Source organism: Chiloscyllium punctatum, chromosome 40, assembly GCF_047496795.1.
Source record: "Chiloscyllium punctatum isolate Juve2018m chromosome 40, sChiPun1.3, whole genome shotgun sequence".
In the NCBI taxonomy this organism is placed as follows: domain Eukaryota; kingdom Metazoa; phylum Chordata; class Chondrichthyes; order Orectolobiformes; family Hemiscylliidae; genus Chiloscyllium; species Chiloscyllium punctatum.
Genome location: NC_092778.1, coordinates 7,913,826 through 7,931,668, shown reverse-complemented (window position 1 = coordinate 7,931,668; position 17,843 = coordinate 7,913,826).

Genomic DNA, 17,843 nt, shown 5'->3' with positions numbered 1-17,843 from the left:
GATAGCACACAAAACAATATTTTTTTCTGCATCTATCTACATGCGACAATAATAAATCAAATCAAAAGGATTCAGAATAATGCGCATGGAGCAGCCCAAAAGAGCAACCTGGGTTTTAAAGAGCTCCCTTTCATAAAACAGGGGGGAAATAGCAAGTAAAAAGAACTATTTTAATTTATTTTCATAATCTGATTTATTATGGATTGTGGCAAGTTAAGCTGTGTTCAGTGTGGTTAAAGCTTGGCCCACTGAAAATGCAGCTGTTTCTTACCTTGATAACATTGCAGAACTTCAATAATACAACCTTATTGTTCATTCCATCATGAATAGTCCCTCACTGTGCAATATAAACACAGCTTTACAGAACTAGATTTCATGTCGTACTTCGGATTGCGAACCCTGGCATTGATGGCTGCAGTGTTGGTTGACTGCACATGGCCAAGTGTTCCTGTCACTCTTCCAGTTAGTACAACAGTGACATCAGCCAGCTGACACTACACTGCAGTACTGAGGGGGTGCTGCACTGACAGAGGTATCCTTCAGATGAGACAATATGCTGAGCTTCGTTTGCCTGCTCGGGACCGTGTAGGATGCTATCTAGAAGATATTCCTATCGGGAAGTTATATCTGCTGTCTTAGCCAGTATTCATCATAAGAAAAACAGATCATTTGGTCATTATCATGTTGCTATTTGCTGTGCACATATTGGTGGCTGCATTTCTGACATTCTGACAGTGATTATACTCCAGAAAATACTTTGTTAGCTTTAAAACACATAGAGCACTTGCCATAATAGGAAACATCTCAATCAATACAAATCTTTCATCTTCTTTAATATATAGATTAGTCTGAAACTGAAACATCTGACTCTCTTTATTGTGGGTAATCAGCACAGAGATCGATGGAAGCTCCAACCATGAATTAAGCAGCTTCCTCGTGGTACTCTATCTAACCCAACTCCAAACTAACGGTATTGAATGTTCTTAGGAACAAGTGAACCTCTCAAAACTTTGCAACCCATTTTGTACCCTAGGTTAAATCTCATTTACACATCACCCCTGTGTTCACTGACCTGCATCATTTTCTAGTCCAACAACAACTTGATTTCTACCTTATGCATTCCTTGACTTTACCCCCCGCCCCCAGCCCTACACCTGTAATTTTCTGGAGTCCTACAACTATCTGAGATCAGTGAACACTTTTAATTCTGATCTCCAATTCCCTCCTGATTTTCACTGCTCTCCCTTTGGTGGCCATGCCTTCAGCTGCCCCAGGGCTAAGCTCTAGATGTCCCATCATAAATCTCCTCATGTCTCTCTCTCTCTTCCCTTTAAAAACTCTTTAAAACCTACTTGCCCTCTAAGTGGCTCAGTATCAAATTCCGTCTGAAAACAGACAAAGTTTAAAACATTTTGCAAAGTTATAAGTGGCTGTAGAATTCAAGTTGTTGTAATTAATAAGGAATGGCACCAGCTGTTTGAGAGTCCCACAAACCCTTTTCATCCTTTATCCAGCAGAACAGTTCTGTAAGATTTCACAACGATTGCCGGCTGCAATAATGAAATTTGAAATTGATGAATTCACTGATCACGACTTCAGACTGTGGGTACACAGGGAAAAATAAAAGAGAGGTCAGTAGCCAGATTTCTGCCTCCTCAAATAAATTTTAGGTGCTGCCATCAGATTAGTGGGCGGCACGGTGGCACGGTGGTTAGCACTGCTGCCTCACAGCGCCAGAGACCCGGGTTCAATTCCTGCCTCAGGCGACTAACTGTGTGGAGTTTGCACATTCTCCCCGTGTCTGCGTGGGTTTCCTCTGGGTGCTCCGGTTTCCTCCCACAGTCCAAAGATGTGCAGGCCAGGTGAATTGGCCGTGCTAAATTGCCCGTAGTGTTAGGTAAGGGGTAAATGTAGGGGCATGGGTGGGTTGCGGGTCGGTGTGGACTTGTTGGGCTGAAGGGCCTGTTTCCACATTGTAATGTAATCTAATCTAATCTGTGAAGGGCGATGTGTGAATGCAAAAACTGATTTGCTGATAAGTAACAAAAGTACGCAACAGAGAATCTGAGTCTATTATGATCTATGGATACTATGCAGATTGTCAAGCTTTTCTTGTATAAGCTGTGCAAGTGGCTGACAATTTTGCAACCTGTCAGAAATTACCATTTCAGAATATGTTCGATATTAAGATTCTCTACTCTTCCTTCAGTTCTACATTGTTTTTAATTGATTGATCAGAATTATATTAAGCCATTCAAGTTGCTGGTGGTGGCTGGTGGTGCTGGGATGTTAGTTTTGAATCATGGAACAGTTACTAATTTAAGAATGCTGTGCCCATCCCAGTCAAGGAGAGCTATTCCTTTTACCGTGCCAATTTGACGATTTTCAATTTACCACAGAGGTTACTGTGGCCTCTCTATATGACATTCCCAAAGCTGGGCAGAATTAAAGCCATTATCTCAAGGTGCAACTTTTTTTCCACTGGGTAGCGCTCGTACATCTCAGCGAAAGCTTCAATTCCCATTCCAAAGACTGGAATACGTAACCGAGGCTGACCTTCTGGTGCAGTGCTCAGTGAATGCGACACTACCAAAGGTGTTCTCTTCCAGGTGAGATGTGAAACTGAGGGCTAGTTTGGCACTATAGGTGGAACTGAAAGATTGCATGGTACATTGGAGAATTCACCACAAAGGTATACAGGAAAGACGCACACACAGACCAAGTCCTGAACTACGAAAGCAACCACCCCAACACACACAAAAGAAGTTGCATCAAGGCACTGTTCAAAAGGGCCACAACACACTGCAGCACACCAGAACTGCAAAAAGAGGATGAAGAACACCTCTACAATGTATTCACCAAAAATGGATACCCGCGCAATTTCATCAACAGATGCCTAAGGGAAAGACAACAGAACGAGGACATGCCACAACCCAAAGGACTAGCCACGTTACCATACATCAGGAGCATTTCCGAACTGACAGCCAGACTACTGCGACCACTAGGACTCATAATAGACTCTCAGACAACAACTCATCAGGACGAAGGACCCGATACCCAGCATGAGCAAAACCAATGTAGTGTACAAAATCCCATGCAAGGGCTGCACAAAACACTACATAGGACAAACAGGAAGACAGCTAATGATCCGCATCCATGAACACCAACTAGCCACGAAACGACACGACCAGCCTTGTGTGAAACTATGGTGCATACTTCGTTTTCTGTCTCTTTAGATGTATCAAAGGAAAGATATAGAAGGGTGTATTGATAAGGTTAGATAAAAAGGAGTTAGAGGAGGCTTGTGTGCAGTATTAACGTCAGATAGACCAGTTTCTGTTTCTGTTTCTGTTTCTGTCCTATAGGTTCAATGACCAAGATATTAAAAGGGATGGTTAATTGGGGCTGGAGTCAGAGTTTCAACAGGAAGTTTGAAAGTCCACAACTTGAGCATTTTGTGCTTGACATTTAATCTGCTACCACATAATCCCTTTGCCCTGACTGACAGCCTTGTCTTCCCTTCATATAGGGAGAGCTTGCAGACTAGCCTGCAGAAGCATGTGGATCAGTTCATGACTTGGGCCTTGGAGAGGTTTGGGTTCCGAGGGAAAGGTTCTGATGCCCAATCTCGATTGGCTATTTAGAGGCGGGGAACTTTTGGGATTCAGTTCAGAAGACTGTACTCCTTCTCTGGGCGCACAAACTGTACCTTCTCCCCGAAACTGCCCTTCAGCAGCCAGGCTTCCTGGAGATCGGAGAAACCTCACCCGTCACCGTTAAATCCAAGGAACAGGTAGGATCAGGGGTGTCAATAACAAAATTACCAACCCGCTTGGTCGCCCATTGTCTCATTCCTATTAAACCCTGCGTAGCTGTGCTGGGTTGTGTCAGAAATTTTTTTCAAAATGTTAATATTCGATCCAGCCCATCTTTCAATGTTAAAATTCAGCCAGATGTAACTGTACACAACTTTAAGAATTTATATCCAATTTTTGTTAATAACCTTTTAATTGATTTAGAGTTCAGGTTAGACGGTGTCTCAATTATTCATTGCAGCCCAATGAGTGATAAATTAAAAGGCATTGCTAAACTCTGGAACAGGGTGCTTGAAATTCTGCACACACCATCATTGTGCTGATTCCCTTTACTTCTCCAGGCCAACATCACATAAGGGATCTTGTGATTGTCTGGCTATTTGTCTGACAGCATAATGAGGATTCACTACAAGACTGACAATTTGAGGCACGAACATCTTCATTCCCCCTCAGCCTATTTGTAACAATAAATACAAGCGTCGGTCTCATTAGGAGCTGTAGCTGCATACCATTACATTTGTAACAGTGGTCCACTGGGGAGCTGCTGCTGTTAGAGCTTAGCAGAGCACTTCACTGTGAGTGAGCTACACACAGGTCAGAATCTCCCTCCTCTCCTGGAACAGTCTCCTTTAAATTGTTGTGCCTTTTTTGTATTGCTTGCTGAGTTGTACGCAAAGGGATTCAAGGACTGCAGCAGAAGCAATTATGCCAGCTTTGTGAAGCTGTTGTCATGTTTGCACTGTTCATTGTTTCTTTATTTCTGCTAGACTGTAAAAGGCTTGTTTCTCAGGCTTAAGAAGGGCACCCAGGAGGAAGTGAGGACTGCAGATGCTGGGGATTAAAGTCACGAGTGTCGTGCTGGAAAAGCACAGCAGATCAGGCAGCATCTGAGGAGCAGGAGAATTGACGTTTTTGGCATAAGCTCTTCATCAGAAATGAAGAGGGTACCTGGTTGATCATTGATTGAAATTTGCAGAATATGAACTAAGTCCTCATCAAGGGCCCAGGCCAAATCTTCAGCCTGATTTGGAAGTGGCAACCTGTCAGACTTACATGGAACCCTAGGCCATGTTAATAAATCAATAAAACACAAATATTACCTCCCATTATATCCCAAAATGCCAGTACATGGAAATAATCATTATATCCTTCAGCCTTAATAAGTGAGCATCTCAATTGTGATGTTTAGTGTTCTAAACGCTGAATATCGTAGATCCCCAGAAGTATCACTCACAAAATCTTTAATGCCTTTTTACCAAAAGCAAATTATTTCCTGCTTTCAACACCAAACATTCCTTTTCCCATTTTCAATGCAGAGGGAATACATCCAATAGTAGGAGCCATCGAAAACTAAAACTAAGGACTGTACATAGACGATGCTCACTAACAAATACGATTTTAAAAAAATCAGGGTTGTGAAAATATGGAGCAACCAGCATGGACGCCTTTAAGGGAAGCTACATAAATACATTTGGTTAAAGACATGCAAATTGATTCGGATGAAATAGGTTGATTACGAATCTAGAAGCATTGGGCTGAGTGGCCTGTTTCTGTTCTGTAATCCGAGCCTTCTGAATGAGTTGATAGCATCAATTGATTGGCAGCTTTATGTCATTACCGTGTCCACAGAAAACTAAATTAAGATACACAGAGTAACTTTATTTAGGTTTCAGCAACTACCTGACACAGCAGGTTCACATCTCTCTCAGTATGAACTGGAATTAATGCCCCATCTCAGATGTGTAATGAGAGTGTCATATTCCATTATGTCATCTATTCCTGTGATATTGTGCAGTCTTAGCCTTGAAATACTGATACTTGACTGCATCAATCATTCTCACAATGACGACCAACCACAAGTCAGGCAACAGCCAGAAGAGAAGTAAGATTTGGGGAACCTCATCATTTGGCTGCCTGAGACATGAAAGGCGAGGGATCAAAGGTTTGTATATACTCATTACAACAACAACTTCACTACCTTCTCAAGGACAACCAGAGGCAAGTAAAACATACTGGCATGACTAGCAACACCCACAAGCCACAAACAAATACAGTAGCGCCTCGACTTACAAACTTAATCCGTTCCGGGACCCGGTTTGCGAACCGAAAAGTTTGCGAACTGAATCAATTTTTCCCATTGTTCGGATAGCGTAAGAATGCTTGGACGGCTGTTCACAGCGCACACGCCGAAGACGAACTGAATGAGATCACGCGGGGCCCGAGAGCTTTTGCATTCAACAAGCGCGAAGCAAGGCAGAACAATGAAACCACGTGGTCACACACGGGCTTTTTGCGTTCGTACCTTCGTTTGTACCTTGAATTTTGTACATACGTTAAAGCAAAATTTTACGTACAATCCTGTTCGTAAACCGATTTGTTCATGAACGGGGTCGTTCGTATGTCGAGGCGCTACTGTACAACAGAACTTTCTAAGATGCTCCAAAATTTGGCATTATCAAGCAACCTATGAGCCTCATTCGGAAATATTTGGGTAGATGGCTAAAAGATTGGTTGAAAGGAATGTTTTAAGGAGTGTGTGTTCTTTTCTTAGGGAAGGGGAGTGGGGGGATGTGGAGATTTGGGATTGAGGGGATGAGAAAAGGGATGGTCAGCAACGATTGAGGACACCAAGAACCAGAATTCAGCTATCACAGAGAGTTCTGTGACTGAGGAAGATAACAGAGACAGGGAGGAGGTGTATGTACAGTGAGGAGAACTTTAAAATTGAGATATCGCTGACATATCACGGCTTGCGGTTAAACAAAATGCCTAATGTAAGGAACACAAGAAAATCACTTTATTCCCCACAAAATGTTTTAAAGTGGTAGTGTAGGGTTTGGAAGCTGTAGTGATCATGACCACTGGGAGAAGCCTGCTAATGAATCAGGAAAGTGGAAAATGTTTTGGCATCTTCAAATGTCAGTGTTAGCTGCTGTATTGTAATGTAGATATGGTTTTAATGCAGTAATTCATCAAAGGGATCTCTCCTCCAAAGGTGACCCTTACTTTGAATACCGTTGTGTGTCTGTAGTCATCACAGAACGTGTACAGAATTGTCAGGTGTCCAAAATACATTACAAGATAACAACAAAATATAAAATATGCCTCTGCAGACATGTTTGGCACTCAGATTTAAATTGACACACAGCTGTGGCTGATACAATATTGACTTTTGAAAGTCAAAAGGAGCACCTTCTCCCCCACATTAATTGACAGGTATTCTGCTTTAAATGATAGTGGGACACCATCTATTCTGTCAGATTCAGACAACAAAGCCTTTGCTTTGACAGCTGTGGCCATTATGAATGCTTGGCTACATGGGTACTTGATCTGAGGCAGTATGGAATGGCACAGGGAGCTGAAGGCATAGATTTGTCATGCAGCATTTGAGGGGTCCAGAATGGTATGGGCACTCTGAAGGATTATTGGCTGGTAGGTGTGAGGGATGAGCTTTAGAAGGTCTTTAATTCATGTTGGGAACTGGGCTGCTGGGTAAGGCCGTCTACTCATTCCGCCTGCACATCCAAGCTCCTGAAGCCGCACCTTATAAATTGAAGTGGTCTATGATAAAATCCCAGGCAATGTCACACATGCATTGGATGTGAATTCTGCAAGGTGCAGAGGATAGTTTATCCTCAGCCAAGGAGAAAATCTGGCCCTCATCGGAATGATTCAGCTGCAGACAAAGTGAGGCAGGAGTAAACTTATGGGATGTTATAGAGCAGGAAATAAGTGGTCTCCATGATGATGAGATTTATGATTGAAAATTCATTTTTTGGTGAAAAATACAACATCAAGGTTACAAATAATCTGGTTCAGCCTTGCTGAGTTGCTAATGAGACAAATGGAGTCAGCCGCATGGGAGAGGAGGTTTTGGCAGAGATCAGAAATGATGTTTCCAGTCTTCCCAATAAAGATCATTCTCCTACAAGGAGCATTTCATACATGCCAATTCATTCTAACGCTACTGATAAACTAGGGACACTGTTTCTAAAGCATGTATTGGTCAGAATGTGATTGTGGTTCCATTAGTTAAATGGTGCTGCGACTAGGCAATTTTCTTAGAACATCGGTAAGCGTGAGAATGGAACTATCATGTTATAGCAGAATTGATTGTATTTCCTTGAAGAAAATTTCTGCTTCTATTGTACTGGCCATCAGAGAAACTGTCTGATAATTTAGGGCAGTGAGAGAGTCATGTGAGGTCGTGGTGAATTAAACTGGGGATCACCAGGACACACATGAAAACTGATGTGGTTTAGGTAATGTCGCTAAGGGGAATCAGGAGATGACACTTTGGAGTGTATGTCCAAACCATAAGGGTTAATAGCCTCCATGTTACTGAAAAACTGAAACAAGATGCTAGAGCACTGTCAACTTTGTAAAGTGTATGTGTTGAAACAAGAAATTGCAAAGGTTTTGATTTCTAGCTTTCAACGTTCACGCTGTTACATTAAATGTTCGCCAATCTTCCATGAGGTGTCAGCATCGTTGGCAAGTCCAGCATTTGTTGCACATCCCTAATTGCCCCTGATATGTGGAATCGTGCCAGGCCATTTCAGAGCCAACCGCACTGCTTTGGGCCTGAAATCACATGTAGGCCAAGCTAGGATGGCAGATTTCCTTCCTTAAAGTGCATTAGTGAATTGGATGGGTTATTACACCAAGCAATAGAATCTCCAGCTTTCAATTTCAATTTTTTAAATTAATTTCAATTCCATAACTTATTGTGTTGGTGTTTGAATTTGTGTCTGCAGAAAATTGCTGTGAACCTTTGGAATAGTAGTCTAGTGATATTCCCACTCTGTTACCCTCTTCCCAGTGTCTCATTTATCATTGTGTACAGGCTAACCGCTGTATCTGCAGATCTCTGCGGTTTACCGCAGCCCGAACATATTACAGGGAACGTTTCAGATTCAGGGAGCGGGGGCTGCCGGGAAGGTAAGTTTCCCACTTAAATGAATGGGTTCGTGACTATCCACGGTAGGTCTTGGAACATATTCCCCGTGGGTATAGGGGGACTACTGTATCTAACAGATATTCTTTATCGTAAACTTCTAACTAACGTCTCCCAAAAGTTTTTATGTTTGAATCCCTCCAATCAGCTTTGTGGCAGCACAACAGCTCTGACCTTGCCCATACCAAGATCAAAAAAGATATCCATATGTAAGTAGATTATCATCAGGTCCTAATTCTCAAACTGCCTTCACTCTTTTCCGTGACCACATCATCCTCCTCCATCATTTAACTGGATGCAGCTGCACTGACATTGTTCATTTTGGTCTCGCTTGTTACAGCCAGAGAATCCCTTGCAGTGTCTTCTCTTCGTGCTCTGCCATTGTTACCAATCATGCCCCCACTGACCTTTCCTTGGCTTGCTCTTATTTCCCACTTACATGCTGCCCGTCTGCAGTAACAACTCACTACATGTGGAATTCCATATATATGTTAATGACAACCAACTCCACTTTATCTCCACCCCTCTCTGCCTTTCCTCTCCCTCTCATTTGTCAGGCTGTTTATCTGACTTCCATTTTGGGATGAACAGAAAGGTTCTCCTAAATATTGGGAAGACTGAAGCCACTGCCATCTAGCATTGTCTAAATCTCACTCTGAGATTAGTTTCCATCAAGTTATGTCCAAGACATCTGCGTCCAGCTCGGTAACACTGCCATGCCTCAGCTCACTGAAATCCTCATTCACGCCTTTGTCACCTTACCTGTACAGACACTCTCTGCGTTGAGTTTCCAACATCCATTTGAGCTCTGTGACCCATAGTGTAACTCACAATTAGTCTCTTTCATCCATCATTCCTATATTTATTGACTTTTCTGGTTCCTGGTAATGGCAACACATTGGTATTAAGATTCTCATGCTATGCCTGTAGCCCTGCTTCTCTCCATGTTCCCTTCCAGTACTAGAACCTTACAAAATTCCTGTTATTCTGACATCTTACACATCCCAGATTTTCCTGACTCCATCTTTGGTGGTCTTGATTTTAGCTGCATCATCTCTAAGGTCTGGAATTCTGTCTGCATTCTCGAAGTCCATCTACCTCATGTCCTCCTTTAAGATACACTGTCATGTCCTTCTTTAAGATACACTGTCAGCCCCATTACATTGACCAAGCTATTAGCTATTAAAAAAGGTGTAAAATTTGCTTTGGTGTCAATTTGGTTTAATAATGATCTCTTTGTGAAGGTCTTTGGAATGTATTTCTATGTTAAAGGTGCTGCTGCTGTAGTCTGACCATTGTGCCACTAGAGCCAGGATGTTCAATGCTGGTATTGGAATCCTTCTGTTAAGATGTCTCGCTTTAATAAGCTACGGTATACAAGCAACGTAAAATTTATACAATGAAAGCTGATGTGTATATGGCCTGTGCTGGATTCACAGCAGTAATATTCCTGTTCAACCTGCGCACATGTCAGTCCTCACGGCATTAATTAGTATGTCAGTTTGTGCATCTGTTAAACTGTCAGTCCAAGTCTCCTGTTTAACCTCCCATCTGTTCCTCTGCCAGTCCTTGTTCCCTTATGACGTGGTATGTTATCAAACATAATTCTACACAATCAATTCATGCATTTTAGATAACAGCCTTTGGTTGGTGTGATACCACAGTTATCTTTTGTCACCCAGTTGATGTTAAGAATTATAGGTAGTGCATCAGAATACTACTTGGATATAAGGACAGATAAGATTATAAAGAATATGCAGCTTAGAAACAGGCCATTTGGCCCAACTGCTCATCCATACAAACCGCCTCCTATTTATGCTTGATTTCTTTTGCAAATTTATTTAAATTGAATTTTAACTTTTCAGAGCCCTAACCTCAATTCATGAGGTTCAGATACATGTGACCTTCACTGGGTCTAAATCTGTAACACCCTGCAATTTAAATTCTCCTTGTTATGAATTCCTCGATGAGCTCAGCTACTCTCCCAGCTCTCCAGCCTGTCGAGATCTCTGCACACCTTCAATTCTGGTCTCTTCAGCACCCCTGATTTTTATCAGTGCTCCTACTCAGCTGATCCTCCAGCTGACTAGATCCGAAACTCTGGAATTCCCTCCACCTAAACCAGTCCACCTTCAGGTCCATTGTTTAAATCGAGATGATCTTAAAACAAAAACTATCTCTTGGACCAAGCTATTGGTTACTTGTCTCCGTTTATGCCTCTATGACAAATACTGTCTGCTTTGTTCCCATTAAGCACCATGAGATATTTTACAAAGTTGATGTATTATATAAATGGAAGCTGTTGTTGTGGAAGCCCAGAATGCTTACTCACTCACTCACTCGCCCCCTTCTTCACTCACTCATAGTGCAGTCCATCATCACTGTGTTAGTTAGCACCGCTGCCTCACAGCACCAGGGACCCAGGTTCGATCCCAGTCTCAGATGACTGTCTGTGTGGAGTTTGCACATTCTCCCAGTGTCTGTGTGGGTTTCCTCCCACAATCTAAAGATGTGCAGGTCAGGTGAATTGGCCATGCTGAATTGCCCGTAGTGTTCAGGGATGTGTAGGTTAGGTGCATTAGTCAGGAGGTAATATGGGGTGGGGAGGGGGGTTGGGTTGCTCTTCAGAGGGTCGGTGCGGAATGTTAGGCTGAAGGGCCTGGTTCCACACTGTAGGGATTCTATTCTATGAGCCAGGGGACACAGATTTGGAGCAATGACCTTAAGAGGAAATACCTTTTTCAGGCTGAATCACTAAAATATAGAATGCACCGCCTAAGAATGTGGTTAGAGGGTCAACTGGAACTTTCCAAACTGAATTGAATCATTAATCAAAAAGGAGGAAAATGAAGCATTATAGTCCCATCGACTCCAGAACAGATTGATTTGAAAATGGCAGCACAAGGGCCCAGTGGTTAGCACTCCTGCCTCACAACACCAGGGACCTGGCTTTGATTTCAGCCTCGGTGTGGCGTTTGCACATTCTCTCCGAATCTGTGTAGTTTCCTCCGGCTGCTCCGGTTTCTTCCCACAATCCAAAGATGTGCAGACTATGTGGATTGGTCATGTATAATGTGGGGTTACAGGGATAAGGGGGTGGATATGGGTGGGATGCTTTTCAGAGGGTTGATGTGGAATCGATGGGCCGTACAGTCTGCTTCCACACTGTAGGGAAACTATGACACCTGCAGTTGTCATAATGATATGGTTCATATAATGCATTGGGTTAGAATGTTGTGGTGTCGGACATGTGAGTGCACAATCCAGATAAAGAGTCCAGTATGAAGTCACAGCTACTATGTCAGAGGTGCTATCCTTCAGATCAAACATTAAACTTATTTAAGATCCAAGAGAGAGGAAGGAATATTTGTGGTGTACAGGCCTCATCAATAGAGCTACAATAAAAATAAATGGCTAGCTAAGGACAGTAGATTGCCTTTCCCAAAGGAATTACTGAACCAAATGGTTGCTAGATCATTGCCTCTCCATTATCTCTCCCTCTTTCTTGGAGCCATTACCAGTTCAGAAAGGCTATCTTCCTTATCTAGGAGAAAGTGGGGACTGCAGATGCTGGAGACCAGAGTCGAGAGTGTGGTGCTGGAAAAGCACAACAGATCAGGCAGCATCGGAGGAGCAGGAGAATCGACGTTTTGGACATAAGCCCTTTATCAGGAATCCAGCATCACATTCTCAACGACTGCCTCTTTTATCTACAATGAGACAAGCAACCTATTTAAAATATGCGCCTCGATATTTTGATCTCATGCATTGCTAGATACCAGCAAGTGTTATTGTTTATCAAATTCGCCACCAGAGAAAATGACTAACAAATGTGAATATGAAACGTGCCAATTATTAGAGAATCACAAATGGAAAAGGTAAGTGCTAGTTTAACCAGGCATCTATTACCCACCTGTGAGAGCAGCTGTAAGGATGAATCACCTCTCTAGATGGTAACAACATAAGAAAGAATCTGTCTCTGACTTCATGAAGAGACGCTTCCTTATAAACATCATGTGCACTTCCATCCGGTGTTGGGTATACACATTGCAGCATCTTTTGTTTTCTCTTGTAATTTCTTGGGGAATGATATATCAGTGGGAGCTGAATAGTCCTGCAGGCTTCTCCAGCTCTCACCACCCAGCTCACAGCACAAAGGCTGTTTCAGCTGACCAAGGAAGAATTACAAAGAAAATAAAGTATAATGGCGACACGAGTAGCTTGTGCAGTCCTTCAAACTTTAAGTGGCTGTCTGTTTTGTTTTTAGACTAGACCGTCTGCTTTTTAGTTGGTCTGGCCACTATCCATAACCAGGTGGTTTATTATGTCACTTATTTTGTGTTCCTCCCCCCATATGCAACATCCTCAAACCAACAGAAGATAAAGGTTGTTTTTTAATACTTCCCACAATGAGCACTCCCTCTGCCACTTTCCCTGCACTCCATCTATCTCTCTGTTCTTTGCAGTTTGACCGTTTACCATCTCAAACTGTGATAGACCCCAATATGACAGTGATGTGACATCATACAGTTCAATTGTGGTAGATCTCTATCTTAGTTTCTTTCTTACCTGTATTAGATTATCCCTCAGACCTCTCCTTTCCTGGTTGAAGATTCCAACTCTTCCTCATAACTCAACGAATTTAGGGAATGATTCTCTTCCCTTGCCTCCACACTCCCTTCAACTTTCAGACATCTCTTTTGTCTTTTGGTGACCAGGATTAGGTGTCGGACTCAAGTTCTGATCTGACTAGAAGCACTGTGTAATCCTAACTTCCTTTAGCTTATGTTGGACTGTTTTGTTACTCAGAAGTCTGTTGGCACTCTTGTCTCTTTCCATGAGCTGGTTTGGACATTATTTGAGATCTGTTGAGTCAGCATGTGCACTCCAAATGGAGACATTGAGGTCGTGTCAGCTGCAGTTTAGCTGCTGGCCCTCTTGCTCCTGGGTCAGGACATTATGTCCCACTCAGGAGACTGTAATTTTAAAAGGGCCAGGATGCAGATATTCACTCTTGGAAGAGATCAGCTCTGGATAGGATTGGCTACCACTGCTATGTCTTAATTATTCCCAAACTAACCACGATTCCCAGTTGCCAATGGAGGAACAATCTCCAGCCAAGTGATGGGCCCAGGCAGGAAGGGGTCATGATGCTTTGTTCTCCCCACTAGGGGTCATGGTGAGGCAATTGCGGTATTTTTAAACTGACAATAAACAAGACTGCCATTGTCCAACTCTGACTGTATCTTCACATCAGCGGCTCTCGTCTTGTGCCTGTCAATCTCTGACTATTGGAAAGTCTTCAGTGTCAGGAGACCACCCATTGATACTGATTGGACAATGCAGCTGCTCCAGAGTCTTCAGTTGATGAGAGCTTAGGGTGTGCTTAAAGAACTCGGTGCCAGATGCTCAGAACTTCCCTCCCATGTTGGTTTCTGAGCCCTGATTAAAATTCACTCCTTGAACACCAAACCTACCCCAGCACAGAGGCTGCAGAAATGTCAGGGGGGCTGTATTCCAAATGGCGCATTCGACTGAGTTCCAGGGCATGAGTAATTCCAATGCATTTTCAAAGAGAGAAACAGAGTTCTCCCTAGTACCTTGACCAATATTAATCCCTCGAATAAGATTGCTAAAGCAGAATACCTGATCAATATTGATGAGAGCTTTCTGTGTGCCTGTTAGCTACCAAGTGTCTTACATTGCAACAGTGAAAGGATGTTCAATGGCATGAAATTGTGCATGTTTTTCATGTAAGCCTAGTAAAAGGTTCAATGAACTCAAATTTCTTCAAATTTTCAATATTCTGCCAGTTGAAAGAGCTTTTACACAGCCTTTGTCTTGCATTGTATTTATTTATCTGTGGGACATGAAGTTTAACCCTGGATAAATTCCACTAATGGAGACAGAAGGATTCCTTTTGAAACATTGTTGCACCATTTTGCCTTGTTGGGAGGCTTGTTGAGATATATTTCTGAGGTTTGTCCTTCAAATAGTCTTCCTTGCCTGACTCTATGTCACCTTTTCCTTTTGCATTATCTCGTCATAATTTCCAGAGAAAGTAAGCTTTTTTTTATCTGTGCCTGGCTTAATATAAGGTTACAGATAGCTCACGGTCATTGGTAAATTATGCCTGCAATCTCATCAGTTGGTCTATTATGGACAAACCATCTCAATGAATAAAAACAGGTATCAATATAGTTGGTTCAGATATAACGTGATAGTTCTATTCTCCTGCAATCTTGTGTTAGATGAAAATTGCGCATTGGTGCCCAATTTGAATTAAGGGACCACAATTACGTTATAGCCAAAAGAGGTAAGGTAAGTTTGCATTCTACAAATAACGGTCTAAATTCTTTGATCGCGTTAGAGGCAATTCGCCTTAAAGTAACACACATTATAGCAGAGCCGACTACTGGCAATTTGATTATCCTTGAATCAGTATATTACTGAGTGATTGTTCTTTGCTGATACTGGAATAATGGCTAGTACTGGTACCAGACTATGCGGACTATGGAAGGCTAATTAGCGCTTATTATGTCTATCACATTGCCTACACTATAATTCCTTGCATTAATGTGTGTCTCATTATATGTAAACAGAGAATTAAAGAGCATGTGTGTCTCCTCTATATGATCTGCCATTGAATGGTGGGTCTTTACTATCAACAGAGTATTTGTTCCTGATTCGGCAATACTTATGTTAGCTCCCCCAGTTTAAGAATTAGATGTAGGTAACATAGTACTGAAAGATTTCATCGAACTTTATTTCAGCTATATTACACATTCTGCACATTATTCAGTCAGATTGTCTGGGCTATTACTAAGCAATTCGGTTACAAAGAGCAGCACTCTTCCATCAGCATGTCATGCTTCATGTGGCCCCAGTTAAGATGAAGTCTGAGACCTATATGCCCTTCGATCATATGCTATGATATAGTGATGATATAATGAGCATGTCTCTTAAAAACGACCCTGTATTCTAGCTGTGAGGCAAAAACATAACATTCCCCTCATCCCAAAGATAGGATGTTATCCCAAACAAATACACATAGTTGTAGACAGTTGTGTTTTGTTAATTTACTATCTATACAAACAGGTAAAGACTGAGTGAACAAGATTAGGAACTTCATCTTCAATGTAACACTTTGGCGATTTAACAACATATCTTGATCTGGGGATCATAGCATCATCATCATCATCATCATCATCATCATCATCATCATCATCATCATCATCATCATCATCATCATCGGCGGTCCCTCACAGATGAGGATGACTCTCTTCCACTCTCAGAGGGAGTCTGTAGGAAGTTGTACAGGCCAATGTGGCTTCCACAGACTCTGCCACACTTGGGGCAGAAGGTGGTTTTGGGAAGGGGTGGATGGGGCATTAGTGTGGCAGCATGCTCCTTGATGTTATGTCGCCATAGTCTTACCAGACCATTGGAGCTGCTCTGTCGTTAGAGAGAGAAGCGACTGGTGGTGATTTAACCTGAGGGTCACCAGACTTCTCAGGAAAGAGTTTTAGAAGGAAAGTCCTTCATGGTAACCTCAAACTGGTGATTGAAATGGAACCCATGCTGTTGGTATCACACTGCTCTACAAATCAACTGCTCTACAACTGAGCTAAATAGATTCCCAGCATGCTTCTTATGCTGTTTTTGCCTGCTGCTTTTTCCCAATGCCAAGTGTTGAGATGCTCGATACATTCCAGGGTGCTCCTCCTCCACTTGGGTGGTCTTGGGCCAGCGATTCCCAGGTGTCTGTGGGAATGCTGAACTTTGCCAGTGAGGCCTTGAGGGTATCCCTGACGCACTCCCTCGGTCCCCCTGGGGCTCGCCTGCTGGAGCTGGACGTAGTGTATCTACTTGGGGAGTCTCATGTTGGTCATGCAGACAATGTGCCCAGTCCATCGCAGCCAATCAAGGGGGGTGTCAGTGCCTCGATGCTGGGGACATTGGCCTGGTCAAGGACTCTGGTGTTGGTCTGTCTGCCTTCCCATTGGGTTCACAAGATCTTGTGCAGAAGCATTGGTGGAACTGCTCCAGTGCCTTGAGGTGTCTGCTGTAGACAGTCCATGTCTCAGAGCCACATAAGAGGATGGGAACCACCACAGCTCAATAAACCATGATCTTGATGTCTGACCTGATGTTGTTGTCCTTGAACACTCTTTTCCTTAGGTAGCTGAAGGCTGCATTAGCACACTGAAGGAGATGCTGGGTCTCTTCATCAATACCTGCTTTGGTCAACAGGACACCCCCGAGGTATTGGAAATGGTCAATGTCCTGTAAGGCCTCCCCATGGATCTTGCTGATTAGGGGTTTGCTCCACAATGCTAGGCCAGGTTAGTGGAGGACCTCAGTCTTGCAGATGTTCACGGTGAGACCCATGCTCTCATGTGGCTCCATAAAGGTGCTGGTGATGGTCTGGAGTACGTCCTCGGAGATTGTACGTACACAGGCATCATCGGTGTACTGCAGCTTGATGAAGCTGGTTGGGGTGACTTTGGTTTTGGCTTGAAAGCTGTGGAGGTTGAATACTTTCCCACGGGTTCTGTAAGTTAACTCCTCTCCAGCTGGGAGCTTGTTGGTGCTGAGGTGAGGTATTACAGTGAGATAGATCGAGAACAATGTAGGGCAAAAAGTCCGCCCTGTTTAACACCAGTCTGAATGGAGAAGAGGTCGGTGGTGGAGCCAGTTGTCAAAACCCCAACTTCCATGTCGTCATGGAGCAGGTGAAGGATGGTGAGAAACTTCATGGTGCAATTAAAGTGGAGAAGGGCACTCCATAAGGCCTCATGATTAATGGAGACAAAGGCCTTTTGTAAGGTTGATAAAGGTCATGTACAGGGGGAGGTTCTTTTCTCTACATTTCTCCTGCAGCTGTCGCTCAGTGAAAGTCATGTCTGTTGTGTCCCTCTGTGGCTGAAAACCAGACTGTGATTCTGGGAAGAGTTCCTCAGCCACAGGGAGAAAAGACAGTTCAGGAGGACCTTGGCAATGACTTTTCCACCAGTTGACAACGGGGAGATTCCCCTGTAGTTACCACAGTTGGACTTGTTCCCCTTTTG